The sequence below is a fragment of the Lontra canadensis genome, unplaced genomic scaffold (assembly GCF_010015895.1).
Source record: "Lontra canadensis isolate GAN:19392208 unplaced genomic scaffold, GSC_riverotter_1.0 scaffold201, whole genome shotgun sequence".
NCBI lineage: Eukaryota > Metazoa > Chordata > Mammalia > Carnivora > Mustelidae > Lontra > Lontra canadensis.
This window is the reverse complement of record NW_022631195.1, coordinates 583,846-600,929: the sequence shown is the minus strand read 5'-3', so window position 1 is coordinate 600,929 and position 17,084 is coordinate 583,846. Positions and strand designations below refer to the sequence as shown.

General features: G+C 54.9%; 1 non-coding gene across 1 annotated transcript; it reads right to left on the bottom strand.

Moving 5' to 3' along the window:
• Nucleotides 1-4,481: 4,481 nt before the first annotated feature.
• On the bottom strand, nucleotides 4,482-4,621 carry LOC116861648. Its single transcript, XR_004381517.1, has one exon. It is a non-coding gene; the product is annotated as a U4 spliceosomal RNA (small nuclear RNA).
• Nucleotides 4,622-17,084: the final 12,463 nt, after the last annotated feature.

Genomic DNA, 17,084 nt, shown 5'->3' with positions numbered 1-17,084 from the left:
GCTTAGTCTGTTGGGTGTCTGCCTCTGGCTCAGGTCATGAACCCAGAGTTCCGGGATCCAGTCCTGCGTTGGGCTCCATGCTCAGTGGGGAGTCTGTTTCTCCTCAGCCTCTGCCCTCACTCATGGTCTCTCTCTCTCTCAAATAAATAATAAAATCTAGAAAGAAAGAAAGTAAGTAAGTAAGAAAATGACCATGCTATCACGCAGGCTAAGAAAAGACCAAATCAGACTTTCTGTTTACCGCTCACACTAATCCTTAGCACAGAGACAGGTAATAATAATAACAATAACACAGAAAATCCTGGGGAAGGAGGAGAGTCTGATTTCCAGAGTTACCACATTATTAGATTCAAAGATCTAGTCTTCAACAGAAAAATCACAGGGTGCACCAAGAAATGGGAAAGCACACCCATTCGATAGAAAAAAAGCTCAACAGAAACTGTTCCTGAGAAAGAGCCAGCAGGTCTGCTGAACAAAGACTTTAAAACAGTTGTCTGAAGGATGCTCAAAGCCTTAAGGAAGATGTGGAGAATGTCTGGGAGGTGCTGTGTGCCCCAAATGGCGAGACCAACAAAGAGGTAGAAAACCTAAAGAGAGACGGAAAAGGAAGCGCGGAGCCGGAAAGTGCAAGAACGGAGATCCAGCCAACCATCCGTTCAGTACAGACACGGAATGAAGGAGATTTAAAGGCAGATCTGAGCAGCAGAACAAAGGACTGGCAAACACAGCGACAGGACAGTAGAAATGATCAACTCTAAAGAACTGAAGAAGAAAAAGGTTGAAGTGAACAGAGCCCAAGGGACTTGTGACATCACCAACATGTGCATCAGGGGGTCCCAGAAGGAGGAGAGCGAGGGAAAGAGACGGAGAGCAGCTGGAGAAATTACGGCTTAAACTTCCCAGATTTGATGAGAGACATAAATATAAATATAAACATAATATATATATTTTATGTGTGTGTGATATATATAAAATATAAACATAATATAAACATCCAAGAGGCTCAGTGACCTCCAAGTTAAGGTGAACCCAAAGAACGTATACTGAGACACAGTGTGGTCAAACCTTCAAGACAAAATAGAAAGAATTTTGAAAGCAGCAGGAGAGAAGCTGCTGGTAGCATCCAAGGGTCCTCAGACAATGGGTGGGTTTCTCATCAGAAAATTTGGAGGCCAGAAGGCACCTGGCTTCTATAGCCAAAGTGCTAAAAAGAAAAAAAGTGTCAACTAAGAATCCTATTTCTACCAAAACTGTCCTTCCAGAGTGAGGGAGAAATTAAGACATTCCCCGTATACAAACGCGGAGGGAGCTCATTACCATTAGGCTTGCCTTGAAAGAGATGCTCAAAGGAGTTCTGCAGGGTGGGATGAAAACAGTCACGTAGTAAAGGGAATCCCCGCATGGCCATCTCAACGGATTCAGAGGAAAGCATGAGCCAAAAATTCAGCGCCCCTTCATGATAAAAACACTCAATGAACTGGGAGTAGAAGAAAACTATCTCAACATAATAAAAACCGTAGTCGAAAAGTCCATAACAAGCCTCATAGTCACTGGCGAAATACGGAAAGCTTTTCCTCTAAGATCGGAATAGAACAGGGACATCTGCTTATACTACTTCTCTTCACTATAGTATGAGAAATTCCAGCCAGAGCAATTGGACAAGAAAAAGAAATAAAGGGCATCCCCTTTGGAAAGGAAGAAGTAAACTTGTCTCTGTTTGCAGATAATGTGGTCTTATATGTAACCCCCTTATATGTGACCCCCTCGGGCCCTGCTGCTGGGAGCAAAAGGTCACCCTCGGGGGAACAGCAGGGCCCTTCCTCGAGCCGTCAGTCACGTGATCCCATACGACCCAGCAATTCCACTCTCGGGCAGGGACCCCAGAGACCGGAAACGGCATCTGCACCCCGTGGTCATAGCGGCGATGTCCGCAGGAGCTGAGAGACAGGGGGGACACCAGCGTCCGTGGATGGGTGAACGGACTGGGGAGGTGCGGGAATCCCACACACGGGAACGCTGTCAGCCTTCGCCGGGAAGGACATTCGGCCTCGTGTAAACATGGGCAAACCCTGAAGACGCTGCGCTCGGGGAGATGAGGCAGCCGGAAAGACGGACAGCGAGTGACTCCACCAGATCCGCAGCCAGCATTACAGGGACAGGAAGCGGAAGGCTGATCGCAGGCGCCGAGGAGGTGACGACTTGGAGCCGGTGTCCAACAGGACCACATCAGCCGTCCGGGACGAGAAGAGCCCTGGAGAGGGACAGTGGCGCTCTCCACGCGACGGGACGCCACAGACCTCCACGCTCACAAAGGGTCAGGAGGACGTTGTGTATATTTTACCACAATAACAAAAAAAGGAAAAGGAAACAATTTTTTCAAAAATTGAAAACAAGCTAAACAGGCAGCAACTGGAGAATTTTTAACTCGGAAGGAAAGAAAGAGTCGGGCGTGGCCCTCCTGCTTTCCTCTGCAAACTGGGCGTCTCTGTAACGATCTCGGTAACGCGCCAGTCCGCGGCCCGGGAGCAAAGGTCAGAAGCACACAGTCCTGACGACACCCAGCCCGGTTCACCGGCCTCCCGCTCTGATGCGTTCCTGAGCCTTCTGGGGAGCAACCCCCACCCACACAGCCAGGAGGGTCCCCAGAGGGGCACAAAGGGGGCGTGACGGTGTCGGAGAAGGAGCCTGCACAGAGGGGCAGAGTGTGCTGATGGACAGCTGGTCTCCATCACCCCCCACAAGGGGAGAGGGGACAAAAGCCGCGATGTTGGGGGGAGCCCTCTGTCTTCCCCCTGCAGAAAGCGAGGGCGCTTCTCTGGTGGGTCTGGAGTGCGAGAAGGTGGAGCGCGGGCCTTCCTCTCTGCGCCCTGGGCCGCTGGCCTTGTCCGCCTCCACCCCACACCCACCTCCCCTGCCCGCCTCTGAGGACGGGGGCAACCGACCGAACTTGCCAGTGTCGTGACCTTGACGTCTGGGTTGAGAAGACTCCGCGTCGGGGGACGTCTCTCCATCCGGTCTTCTCCTGTCCGAGTCCTTTGTCTGTCTCCGCGACTGGCCCCGGCCAGGCCGGGAGGACAGTGGCTGCACGAGCGTCACCTCGACGCAGACAGCATCACCTCACGGACGTCCTTCCTCGGTTAGACGACTCTTGATTTATTTTCCTCATGGTATGTTTTAGGTAGGGTTTGTGGTCTCCTACGGCAGCGGCGGCAAAGGTGGCGAAAACGCATGTATTCTGAGAGTTTCCCAGCAGATGGCAGCCGCGCGCCTGTTTGGAGACAAACCCGGCCTCACCGCGGCCCCGGACGGACCCGGGAGGCTCCGGGGGACGCTCGGTGCCCGTGGGCTCCTGAGGCAGCAGAGCAGTGGTCCGGAATCCAAGCGCCTTTCTGGCCCGACGTCATCTCAGACCCGTGCTTCTCAGCGCGGCACGACACGGGACTCTCAGAAGATGGTGGGTTTTGGTTTTATTCCAGCGTGTTCGGGCGTGGAAGCGACCGGGCGATGCGAGACGACGGGGACCCCGCGGATCTGACACCCGAAGACACATGGTGCCCGTCAGTGCCATGGCCGGGCGTGAGAGCTTTCTTAAAAGTCTGGGAAAAATTTAACAGTCTATGCTCTGGAATCGATGCTGTATTAAATATTAAAAATGTGATTTAGGAGCCTCGCGGGTACCCGTGGCTCCCACGCAGGTCTCTTCCGTTTAATGTCAAGAATCTATGCCTGGAAGCCAGTGTCCACAGCCACAGCAGCTGCGAGTCCATTTTAAGTGGGAAAAATTACAATAGTACTAAAAACCAGTAAAACATCTTTGTGCAAGTAACACTTACATATCATTGAAGGTGAAATGCTAAACACTTCCCTTCCCAAACACAGGGATGAGCACGGCTGTGCACAAGCCCACGGTAGGCACACGACCTCTGTCGGCCCCAGCCCTGCCCCCAGTGTGAACACAGTCGTCTGTGTATCCCTGGGCCCTGCAAAATGCCCTCCTGGGATTGCGATCACTTACCCATTGTTCCTGAGCTGTGACCCTCGGTTTTCCCCACACATTATTATTTCTTTTTTCAAGATTATTTATTTATTTATTGGACAGACAGAGATCACGAGTAGGCAGAGAGGCAGGCAGAGAGAGAGGGGGAAGCAGGCTCCCCACTGAGCAGAGAGCCCGATGCGGGGCTTGATCCCAGGACTCTGGGATCATGACCTGAGGCAAAGGCAGAGGCTTTAACCCACGGAGCCACCCAGGCGCCCCAGACACATTATTTTTTTTAAAGACTGTATTTATTTATTTGAGAGAGAGAGAGCATGAGTGGTGGGAGGGAGGGCAGAGGCAGAGGGAGAAGCAGACCGTCCACTGAGGAGGGACCCAACATGGGGCTCAATCCCAGGACCTTGAGATCATCACCTGAGTCAAAGTTAGATGCTTAACTAAGTCACCCAGGTGCCCCCTCCACATATTATTTTGGTAAAGTTCTTTTATTGATTTGGGGGGTTGTAAATATAAAAGATTCCTATATAAATATTGCTGGGAAAAAAATTGAGAAAAGTTTTCAATTAGCAATAATCGCCCCTCAGATAAGCCTCACTGGCTGTGATACGGCCACTGCACAAAGCTGGGAAGAGCTCGAGAGTTCCGTATGTTCTCAAAGTTGAGGCATCAAAAACCCAGAAGTTTTCCGTGTCAGAAAGGTCACCCTTAAAAAAAAAAAAAAAGTCACCCTTGGAGACATCTGTACACTGTGCCGGTCCTAGGTTTGGGTTTGGACGAGGCAAGGTCTAGGATACAAACACCTGTACACCTGGGATAAGGTGGATATTTTTTATTTTGCGGAAATCATAGCAAAATTCCATAACATGATGCCAGATCATTTATGCAGAAAACAATCACCAATACCAAATAATGTCACTCATTATTTAGAGGAAATAAAAACTACAAAACCGAATAATTAAAATGATGGAAAATGTGACAAGTATGATGGTTTTCAGCGAAGTGAGTGCTGGCCAGCTGTGCCCCCTCTTTCTCTGCTGCGTGGGTGGCTGGCCCTGCTGGCCCCCTGGGGGCAGGTGAGACCACGTGACTAGTGTTGGCCAATGAGGGGTGAAAGGAAGTGGCATCTTCCTACCAGAGCCTTTAATTGCCAGAGTTCTTTCCCTCAGTGAGGAAGACCAGGAATGTTCTAGATCGTGGTCATTTCTTCAGCCTGGATCCTGGAATGAAGCCAGTGGAGCAGAGTCTCAGCCAATTCACTTATTAGGAGCAAGAATAAATTTACAAAAAGGAAATGGGAAACAACCCAAGTATCCATTGACATGTACCCGTGTACATACGGGAGACTCATTCAGCCTTTAAAAAGAGTGGAATTCTGATATGCGCAACAATTTGAATGAACCTTAAAGTCATTATGGAATGCAAAGCAATCCAGACACAAGAAGACAGATCCCGTATGATTCCACTCATTGGAACTGCAGAGAGTAGTCTAATACACAGAGACAGAATGGAGATCAGTGCCACCAGAGGCTGGGGGTGGGGCAGGACATAACCAGTATCATTTAATGGGTCCAGAATTTCACTGTGGAATGACAAAAAAGTTTGGGAAATGAATAGTGGCAATGGCTATAAACTACACGGAGTGTATTTGATGCCACTGAACTATACCATGTTAAGTTGGTTAAGTGGTAAATTTTGTGTTTTACACATTTTAACACAATTGGAAACTTATTTTATTTTTCAAATTTTTAATTTTTAAATTATTTTAAAAAGTTTTATTCATTTATGTAATCTCTATGCCCAACCTGGGGCTTGAACTCATGACCCCAAAACCAAGACATCAGGCTCCCTGCTCAGTGGGGAGCCTGCTTCTCCCTCTCCCACTCCCTTTGCTTGTGTTCTTTCTCTCACTGTCTCTGTCTCCGTCAAATAAATAAATAAAATCTTTCAAAGAAAAATAAACACCTGTACTGAAAAGAACAAATATCTCAAATAAATAATCTAATCCTTCACCTTAAGAAACTAGAAGAGTGGGGCACCTGGGTGGTTTAGTGCATTAAGCCTCTGCCTTCAGCTTAGGTCATAGTCTCAGGGTCTTGGGATCGAGCCCCGCATCGGGCTCTCTGCTCGGCGGGAAGCCTTCTTCCGCCTCTCCCTCTGCCTGCCTCTCTGCCCACTTGTGATCTCTCTGTGTGTCAAATAAATAAATAAAATCTTAAAAAAAAAAAAAGGAAGGGGGACTAGAAGAGTAAACTAAATCTAAACCCAAAACAATCAGAAGGATGGGAATAATGAAGATGAGAGCAGAAACAGAATAGGAAAACATAGGAGGAAAAGTCAATGAAACCAAAAGTCGCTTTAAAAAGATAAATAAAATAGGAAAACCTCTAGCTAAACCGGCCAGGAGAAAAAGAGAAGACTGAAATCACTAAAATCATGTATGCAAATGGAGACATTACTACTGACCTTACAGAAATAAAAATGATTATTTTTTTATATCAGATGGTTTGAATACTACGAACAACTATATGCCAAAAGTTAGATGACCTAGATGAAAGGAAGTGATTCTTTGGAGGATGTTAAACTAACTCAAGAAGAAATAGAAGATTTGAGCAGACCCACAACAAGTAGAGAGAGACAGCAAACTAAAATCTTCCCTCGAAAAAAGCCCAGACAGATGGCTTCACTGCTGAATTCTACCAAAAGTTTAAAGAAGAATCAATACCAATTTGTCAAACTCTTCCAGAAGGGGTAGACTTCCTGACTCATTCTGAGAGGCCATTATGACCATCATAATGAAACCAAAGACATCACAAGAAAACTACAGACTTGTATCTCTTATGAACATGGGTGGAAAAAGTCCCACCAAAATACTAGCAAATTGAATCCACTAGTGTATGAAAAAGGGTTATACACAGTACCAGTAGGGATTTACCCCAGGAATGCAAGGTCACACTAGAAAGCAAGAAGACAGCCCACATAATGAGAGAAAATACTTGGAGATCACCTATCTGATAAGGGCCTCGTATTTAGAATCCGTAAAGAACACTTAACACTCAACAGTAGAAAGAAAAACTTTCCAACAGGCAAGGATTTGAGTGGATACTTTTCCACAGGAGATCTCCAAATGTCCAAGAAGCACATGAAAAGATGCTCAATGCCACTAGTCACTAGGGAAATGCAAATCAAAACCACAATGGGATACCTCTTTATCTTTAAAAGGATGGCCCTAATTTAAAAACAAACAAACGGAAAATAGCACGAATTGGAGAGGACGAGGAGAAATTGGAATCTTTGTGCACTGCCGGCGGGAAGGCAGAGGGTGCGGCTCCGTGGGGGAACAGTCGGGCGGGATGACCCCACGGCTCCACTCCCAGGGATCAAGGAGCAAATTTTAAGGAAAACTTACACACTAACATTCATAGCTGCATTATTCATGATAGCTAAGAAGTAACAACAACCCAGATTACCACCAATGATGAAGGGTAAAGAAAATGTGGGGCACCCACGTGATAGGATGTGACTCAGCCGTAAAAAGAAGGAGGCACTGACACCTGCTACCGCACGGATGAACCTTCGGAACATCACGTTCGTGGAAGAGTCCGGACGCGAACCACACACCATGCGAGTCAGTGGACAGGAAAACGCGCGGGGCTGGCAAGTCCCTAAGAGACACAAAAGGAATGAGGAGTTTCTAGGGGCTGGAGAATCACTGTTAGAAAGTATGGGGTTGCTCTTAGGAATGATGAAATGTTGCAGAATTGGATGGTGGTGATGGCTGTTGAACGTCGGTATATACTAAAAAACCCTGCATTGGGGCGCCTGGGTGGCTCCGTGGGTTAAGCCGCTGCCTTCGGCTCAGGTCATGATCTTGGGGTCCTGGGATCGAGCCCCGCATGGGGCTCTCTGCTCAGCAGGGAGCCTGCTTCCTCCTCTCTCTCTGCCTGCCTCTCTGCCTGCTTGTGATCTCTGTCTGTCAAATAAATAAATAAATAAATCTTTAAAAAAAAAATAACATAACATAGGGCACTTGGGTGGCTTAGTTGGATAAGCGACTGCCTTCAGCTCAGGTCACGATCCTGGCGCCCCAGGATCAAGTCCCGCGTTGGGCTCCCAGCTCCACGGCGGGTCTGCTTCTCCCTCTGACCTTCTTGCCTCTCATGCTCTCTCTCACTCTCTCTCTCTCTCAAATAAGTAAATAAAATCTTAAAAAAATAATAACATAACATTAAAAAAAACCTAAATGGAATTTCTTAAAAAAAAAACACCTGAATTGTTCACTTTTAAAGGAGTGAATTTTATGATAGCGAATTATATTTCGAGAGAGAGCATGAGACGCTGAGACAAGGCAGACTGGTTTGCAAGCCAGGGAAAGGGAAGGGAGCCAGTCTGTCGTTTCGGGGACTTACAAAGAGACAACTGGTTCTCAAGGGTGGACAGAGACCCGAGGGACAGGAGCGGCTACACCTCAGCCCGAAGTCAGGGGTAGGTCCGGGCAGCACCGTGTGCCCCTCAGCTCTCCGGCAGGTTAGGCCGGCGCCTGGTACATCCTCTCAAGTTACAAAATGGTTCAAGGTAAAGACACTGAAGGTTCCGGGTGAGGCTGAGGAGTTCACGACCAAATCAAGAAAAGGAGAACAGGATCTGCGTGTCCAGAGGGATCTCAAGATTCCACAGTCTTTCTCGAAGAGATCCGGGGGCGTGTCCGCGGGCACACAGAGCTCACTGGCATCGGATGGGTCAGAAACCAGTTCGTTGTTTTTTGGTCTTTTTTTTTTAAGATTTTATTTTTAAGTCGTCTCTGCACCCAACGTGGGGCTTGAACTCACAACCCTGAGACCAAGAGTCACACATTCCACCAGCTGAGCCAGCCGGGGGCCCCCAGTTAGTTTTATTTTTTTAAAAAATTCTCTGGGGCGACGGGGGGCTCAGTGGGTTGAGCATCTGCCTTTGGCTCAGGTCATGATCCCGGAGTACTGGGATCCAGTCCTAGGATCCAGTCCCATACGGGGGGAAAAAAAAAATCCCTGATCAGCCGGGAGTCTGCTTCTCCTTCTGCGTCTGCCCCTCCCCCTGCCGGTGAGGTGCTCTCTCTCAAAAGTTAATTTTTAAAAATCTTTGAAAACATTTCTACAGCAGAGAATTGGAATACAAGAAGCCACTCCCACTTACCCATACCAGCCTCCTCAACAATGAGGAGCCCATGGCCGAGCCCATGGCCGACGTTTTGGTCTCTAGACCCACCCTGTTCCCCACACCCCTCATCGCCACAAAGACGAGGGCTCTTTTGCGAGATAATAATCACAATACCCTTATGGTGCCTAAACCAGCAATCCTTTTCAATATCGTCAAGTAATCAGGACCCTGGGATCCGGACGTGCCCCCACCCAGAGCAAGATACAAATGAAAGCCACAGACCCTGCGTGGGGTAGACACACTGTGAGATGAGCCGAGCCCAGAGTCCACTTGGAGTTCTAGAAACCGCTGCCCTGGCACTGCCCCCATGCCAGGCCCACCCTCAGCAGACTGAACATGGGCTCGAGGAGCTGGGACGGGGATGGTGGACCCAGGACAGGCCAACACCCGTCCCCAGCAGGAGCTCCTGACATAGAGTTCCCAGGGCTTCCTGGTGCCCCCCGCAACCCCCCAGCCGGCATGTGCGGCCAGCTGAAGGGCAGGAGGCCGTCCAGTCTCTTGGGGCCTGAGTTCTGGGGCCTGAACACCAGGGCGGCCTGCTTTCCCCGCAGCAGCCAGGTCCTCCGTCCGCACGCTGGCCTTTCCTCCGCCTGGGCCCGGGGTTCACGCCCCCGAGCTCTGCAAGGCTACACATCTCTTCCCAAGTATTAGAGAAATACTTGTTTCGAAGAGTTTGTTGCTTTTTTTTCCCCAGTGGACGGTGGTGTCTCCTGCCAACAGAGATAATTTCCTTCTCTTTTCTCGCAGTTACTTTGCCTTCCTGCCTTCCATTCCCCGGAGGCTTGAGGCCCCGACTGCGTAGCTTGTGTGCAAGGCAGAACGGCTCCTGAGGACTTTCAGTGACAAGCAAAAGGGCAGGGGCGCCTGGGGGCTCAGTGGGTAAAAGCCTCTGCCTTCGGCTCAGGTCATGATCCCGGGGTCCTGGGATCGAGCCCCGCATCGGGCTCTCTGCTCAGCGGGGAGCCTGCTTCCCCCTCTCTCTCTGCCTGCCTCTCTGCCTGCTTGTGATCTCTGTCAAATAAATAAATAAAATATTTTGAAAAAAAAAAAAAAAAAGCAAAAGGGCAGGCAAAGAAGTCAGGATTTAGGGGCGCCTGGGAGGCTCAGTCGGGTGAGCATCTGACTCTGGATCTCAGCTCAGGGCTGGGTCTCGGGGTCGTGAGTTCAAGCCCTGTGCCGGACTCCGTGCTGGGTACAGACCTACTTTAAAGAAAGGTCATGTTTTAGAGCTGATTTGCTAAGAGTTTTTCTGGCATTTGCTTGTTTTTATAATCACAGATAGGTACTGGAGTCGATCGGCTGCTCTCCTGCATGGATCCGTGTCACTCTTTGTTCCCTACCGTCAGCCATGTGAGTGATGTGGGCTGCTCGGCCCGTCGGACCACCTTGCGTGGCCAACACTCCTGGACTCTTCTCTCCAGCGCTGTGGCGTTTCACTAGGTAGCGTGTTGCGCGTGTGTCCTGACACTGTGCAGGTCAGCGCCCCTTGGCCCTGTGTTGTCCTTCTCTGGTTTTGGAATCGACATTGTTCTAGCCGCATAAAACAAGTTTGCTAGATCTTCCCTTTCCCTGTTTTATTTGGTTTCGTGGGAACCACCGCCATGAGTTCACAAAAAAATTCTTTTTGCAAGTTTGGTGGAACGTACTTCTAGACGTATGTGGGCCTGGAGATTTCCTGGAGGGAGATGCTCGAACCACCATTTCATTGACCGGCCTGCTGAAAGCCTCCGTCCTTGTTTTCCAGTTTGAACAAATTCTATACCTCCAGGAACGCAGACACCGTAACTAGGTGTTCAGATGACTTGAGTCTTTGCAGAAATCTTCTTTATGTCTTTCGTTATGGACCGTGCTGGATGTTCCAAGATTTCTTCCTGGGCTGATGCTCGGGCAGAAATGTTCCCTCTGGGCTCAAAGCGTAGGTGTGCCTGGTCTGTGGGACTTGGGCACCTGGTGAGTCTAGGGCATCTGGCGAACCCATCTGCCGACCGCATCGCTGGCCCTTCACTGCGTCTCTCTGGTTTCCGTCTCTCTGAACTACCCGGTTCTCTGGGGCGTGTGCCCTTGGCGGCGGTACCTGGCCCTGCATTCCGGGACCGATTCTGAGGGGCTGCTGGGTGCCCCGAGCTCTGGGCTCCTCTCATCCTTCAGGATGCCTGTCTGCAACACCGCCTGGTCGGGAGTCAGGACTGCTTTCTTTGGTTCATGAGGCTTTGGGGTTTTTGCTTTGTTTTCTGTTTTTTTTTTTTTTTTTTTAAGATATCATTTATTCGCTTGACAGAGAGAGCGCACGAGAGAGACAGAGCACAAGCAGGGGCAGCGGCGGCGGGAGAGGGGGACGCAGGGTGCTGTGAGCAGGGAGGCCGACGTGAGACTCGATCCCAGGAACCTGCGATCATGACCTGAGCCGAAGGCAGGTGCTCGACGGACTGAGCCCCCCGGCGCCCCTGGCTTTGGTTTTCAGCGGATCCTCGCGGGACGCCTGGTGACGCAGTCGCCTGAGCCTCCGACTCTTGGTTGCAGCTCAGGTCGTGATCTCGGGGTGGTGGGATCGAGCCCTCGTCCGGCTCCGTGCTCCCCGAGGAGTCTGTCTCAGATTCTCCGTCTCCCTCTGCTTTTCCCCGCGGGTGCCCGGCGCTCGCACGCTCGCCGTCTCGATGAGGAAGCGAGCAAAGACACAAACAAGATCTTCAGAGCCGTAAGATGGGCCCTGCAGACGGAACGCCGCGGGATCCTGTTGGCTTTGCAAATCCAGCCCGAGGATCTCCTCTAACTGGCGAGTTCAGCGCGCGGCCTCAGGCTCCGGCGGCCACCACCGGGGGCTGCTGCCTGTCCTCCTGCGGTGCGTCCTCTCCTTCCCTGCTTCCGGGGTGGCCCCCCCCACCCGCGCCCCACCGCAGGAACCTCGTCCCGACCCCGATTCTAAGGAGACTCGTTGTGCTTGCGTTCTTGTCGCTGCTCTTCTGGTTCCCTCCCCTCCTTTTCCGTCCACATCTTGGCTCCCAGGCAGCTGCCGGCCTCCCCCGGCCCCTCGTGTCCGCGCTCTGGCCTCTGGCTCTGTCCTCTGGTCCCGCGGTGGACGCCCCCCCGCCCCGTCCGTTGGCTCCTTTTCCTCCTTCCTTCTTCCTGTTCCCCAGGCTGACCGGCTCGCAGCTGCCTCCCCATGCCACGCGTGGGGACAAAACCCCATTATCTGGCGTCCAGAGTCCGGCACCGGCCCTCTCAGCCGCACCCGCTCCTCTCCTGACGGGTGTGGACGTCTCTCTTGTCCTGGGACTCACGTCAGGGCCGCTCTCCTGGGTCCCCACCCGCCCCCAGTCCTGTTCCATTGCTCCTCCGGACGCCCCGTGAGGGTTGTTCATCGCACCCGCCAGGACGCCTCTACCTCCACCCGCAGCGAGGCCGTGGCCTGGTCACCAGGGTCGCCCCTGCGTCCCCACTGCTTGTCCTGCCTCTCTCTGCCTCGCGGAGACTGCCTAGCGGCTCCTGGCGCAGAATGCGGGCCTCCGGCCTTTGCCCCAGATGCGTGGTGCTCACCTCGAGGCCCCGGTCGCCTCCCCCGTGTTTCCCCAAGTGTCCGTGTGTAGCTCACGGGTCCGTCCATCCTGGTGTGTCTGCACCAGGTCGCGTGCTACATGGCGTCGTCTGTGAGACCGTGGCTGTCCCCTCAGAGCACTGGTGGTGTCGCCCACACTCCCTCTCCTGGGCCAGTTGCCACAGAAGCTGCCTGGCCATCATGCCCGTCCCTCCCGAGTGGACACACTGTCAGGGGGAGTGCTGGGGAAGTGGCCCCTTGGCTTTGGAGGGTAAGGGGGGCGGTGGTCAGGGGGACTTTCCTCAGATCCTCTGGCAACCATGGTGGCCTCGGCTGTCAGAGGCCTGGGAATCTGTCCCTTTCGGCGCCCATCAAGAAAGGACCATGAGCAATGTGCATTTTCTTGGGACGCTGCCAGTGCCCGGGCAGGTGACACTGCTGCCTGTGTCCCAGAATGGCCCACAGGACACCCTGGTCGGCGGGTGCACGGCACATCACGCTGATCCGTGACACGAGGGTGTCCTGGCTGCGGGACCCGGTGATACTGTGCGTGCTCTGTTTAGACACCTGCCAGTCCCGTGGGTGGAGACACACCAACAAAGAGGAGCAGCACATGCAAAGGCCCTGAGAGTGTGGGGGTGGGGAGAGGAGGGGGGGATCGGGAAGCAGAAGTGTGGGGGCCAGAAGGGGGAGGGCGGGTGGGGGCGGGCAGATCTCCGCAGGCCCAGGAAGGCCTGGTGAGACTCCCCTCTTAATCCAGGCGAGAGGAAGGCCACGCAGGCTCTCAGATGTGGAGGGCACCGGGCCATCGGGGTGGCGGCTCGTGTGCTGTCAGTTTTTGCTCACGCTGACCACAGCGCCGGTGTGTAAAGGGAGTCGCTGCTCTTCTCTTTCTGGTGCACCCTCCCACTCAGCCGGGCTCAGCCGCGGGCTCCCCTTTCTGGGGACGTCGTGTAAGGCCCACTGGCAGCTGGGAAGGATCTTAAGCCCAAGCCACCACGATGCCCTCTTTTCACATTGACTGAGTTGTGGCCCCTCCTGCCCAGGGGGGTCACCGGGACCGTCCTCTCCACCTGCTGCCATGTGGGGAAAAGGCCCCTTCTGTGGACAGTCACTCCACGCCCGACTCCCTCAGCAAGGGGCTCGGGGGCTGCCCAGCCGCTCAGCAGCTTCTAGAACCTCGAGCACCTGGGGCACGATCCCCCCGAGAGCAGCCCGGGGTCGGGCTCCCACCACCTGTCACCGCAGGGCAGCAGCCGGCCGGGGCTTTCTCGGGCCGTCCACCCAGCCCACCGCCTTCGCCCGGCCTCCAACCACTTGCAGGGAGGGCTGGGGCGGGAGGCGCGGTCACCAGCCTTGCCTGGGCCAAGTGTATCACCAACTGCCCTGAGCAGGGAGTGGCCTCTGGTCCCCCCACTTCCTCAGGGGCCACAGCTCGTAAAGCCCAGCCCTTGCACCAGCTTCTCATCAGTGGAGGCCGCGTGGGTTGCTAGTGACAGAACTTTGCAGAAGGCAGGCCTTCAGCTCACATGCATGAGAAGCCCCGCGAGTGCGCCTTTAGGAACAGCTTGGTCCAGCCGGTCAGGGAGAGCACAGCGGCTTCTTTTCTCTGCTTTCCTATTACTTCTTAAAGGCAGCCTGGGTGCAACCCCATGTGCCTCACGGTGGCAAAAGAGAAGAAACGCATTCGTCACACCCACACATGCCGAATAAATCTCCTTGGCTGCCACGGGGTCAGCAGCTGGTATGTGTTGAACCGTGTCCAAAAAGATGTCGAAACCCTCACCCAGCAGCTGGGAATCTGACCTTACTTGGCGCTAAGCTTCTCGCAGGTGACGTGATCGAGTGAAGGTGAGGTCATCAGGGTGGCCCTCACCTGGCGGGACCGTGTTCTCACCAGAGCCACGTGAACGTGACACGTGAAGGCAGAGGCACCAGGGACAGAGCGGGGTTGAAGCGCTACAGCCACGGGCCACGGACCGGAGGCACGGTGGCCCCGCGCCCACAGCTGGGGGCGGGGGAGGACGGGGCAGAGGGGCTCCGAGGCCGCGCCCGGGCAGGGAGGGCACGCTCCTCCTCTCTGGAAGCCTCCCAGTTGTTGCCACTCGTCATGGCCGCCGGAGGAGTGGACGCAGGCTCGGGCCTGTAAACGGCTCAGGGCGGGCTGGCCTCCTGCCCACGGGGGAGGCTGCCGGTGGCGTCACGAGGCCCGAAGGGGGGGCCGGAGCATGGGAGAGTGACCCGGCTTGCTCTGCAGGCAAAGGGGCTGAGGGCGGACGGAGCCTGGGGCAGGAGGACATGGGCAGTGGCCTCCAGGGCAGAGGCCGGGCGAAGGCGGTGGGCTGGGTGGACGGCCCGAGAAAGCCCCGGCCGGCTGCTGCCCTGCGGTGACAGGTGGTGGGAGCCCGACCCCGGGCTGCTCTCGGGGGGATCGTGCCCCAGGTGCTCGAGGTTCTAGAAGCTGCTGAGCGGCTGGGCAGCCCCCGAGCCCCTTGCTGAGGGAGTCGGGCGTGGAGTGACTGTCCACAGAAGGGGCCTTTTCCCCACATGGCAGCAGGTGGAGGGGATGGCCCAGGGGGGCAGTGGTCTCCAGGGCAGACTGGAGTCCTGGATGCTCTGTGCAGGGGGACCCGCCCGGCCCCACTCCCCACTGCACCAGGCAACCCGGCCTGGGGAGAAAGGCTGGCCGCCGCTGGGACATGGTCGTGCCCTTGAGGGCCGGGACTCGGGCGCCTGTGAGGTGCTCGGAGCGGGGAAGGCGTGCGGGAACCCGGCAGCCAGGGAGGGATGGAGAAGGTGCATGTTTGCCTTTCGCCAGCCCCTCTGCCTAGCCCGGGGAGGACACCCGTCCCCTCAGTGCCAACAAAAGCCAATGAAACCTTCTCTAGATCCTCCGGGACGAACACCGGAGGTTTCTCTCCCTTACCCTGTGGCGCTGCGACGGGAGCCTGGAGCTGGGGCTGCGTGGACGCCCATGCCCCGCGGCTCAGCCAGGTCCCTCTTGCTCTCTTCCCTCGGGCCAGCTTGAATCGAGTGTTTGGTGACCCACGAAAGCCTAGGGTCTTCCTGGCCCTCCATGGCCCAGAGGGGCCTCTGCCTGGCCCAGCCGTGTTGCTGCCTCTCTGACTCTGGGGGAAGGCCCGCCCAGGACAGGGGCGCAGGTCCCTCGGATTCCAGGATCCCCCAGACTCAGGCTTTCTGTCACGAAGCCACACGCCCCTGTAAGGGCCAAACCGTGGCTCTTGCCAAGACCTCGTAAATCTGCATCTTGCAAAGAAAAGCCTCTTATTTCAACATACACCTCCTGCCCGTCAAGGGGGTGGTAAATGAGTTTTCGCAGGAATCAGTTCTCCCAAGAGACACCCCTACCCCGTGCCACCCTCTCCTCTAGGCGCTCGGAGTGCCCCCAGCCCCTGGGGGGCCAAGTCGCAGGTGTGTGAGCTGCCAGGCCTCCCTGGCTCAGTCCACGCAGGGGGAGCAGAGGTCCCCTCAACAGCTCCCTCCTGACCCTCCTGGGCCACCTGAACTTCCTCACCCCAGCAGACTCGGGCCCCATCCCTCCGAAGCCGGCTCCCCGCACCGGCCTCCCTGCCGCCAGCCACGGCACGTTCACGCCAATTCACCCGACACAGGCCGGGGGGTCAGGGTGGTGGGGCTCACGGCGGCCCGTCTGGGCTGTGTCTGCAGAACTCGTGCTGACGGCATTCCCCCCCGGAGACCCCGGTCCGGCCACGGCCCGTGTTGCAGGGCCTGTGGCCGGGCTGTGGGGTGGCAGTCAGCCCAGCCAGGGCTGGACTGTCCTTATCCCAGGTGGGGAGGGGCCGCTGGGTGAGGTGCGGTCTCTGGAGAGGTCCCGGGAGCATCAGGTTGAAGGTGCCAGGGGAGGACGCTCCGAAGGGAAGTCTTGGAGGTGGACGCGGCCTGTGCCTGAGCCCGGGGGCCGCGTGATGTCCTGGGAAGTGCGGCACCCAAGCCCGCGGCTTCAGCAAACCAGTCTCTGCTGGGCATGCAGCCGGGAGAGTGGGGCTGCCCAGAGGTCGGGGCCCCTGCTCCTTTCGTGTCCCTCTCGATGACAGGCCACGCCATGCTGCTGCTGGGACCCGAGAGCCATGCTCCGTTGGGGAGGAGGGCCATGTGGCCACCCAAGCTGCTGCCAGCGGGGTGAGGCCCACTCGGAGTCCCTCTGGGTGGTGGTTACTGTCCTCGCCCGGGGAGCCCGGCTCAGCCCAAGACCTTGGCCCCAGGTCCCCCTGGGCAAGGACAGAGGCTGCCCCAATTCTGCCCCTGGCCTCCCCGTCCCCTGCCGCAGGCCTTTGGTCAGCTCTGTGAAGGCACAAACAGAAGCCTGACCCGGCCCTGCTT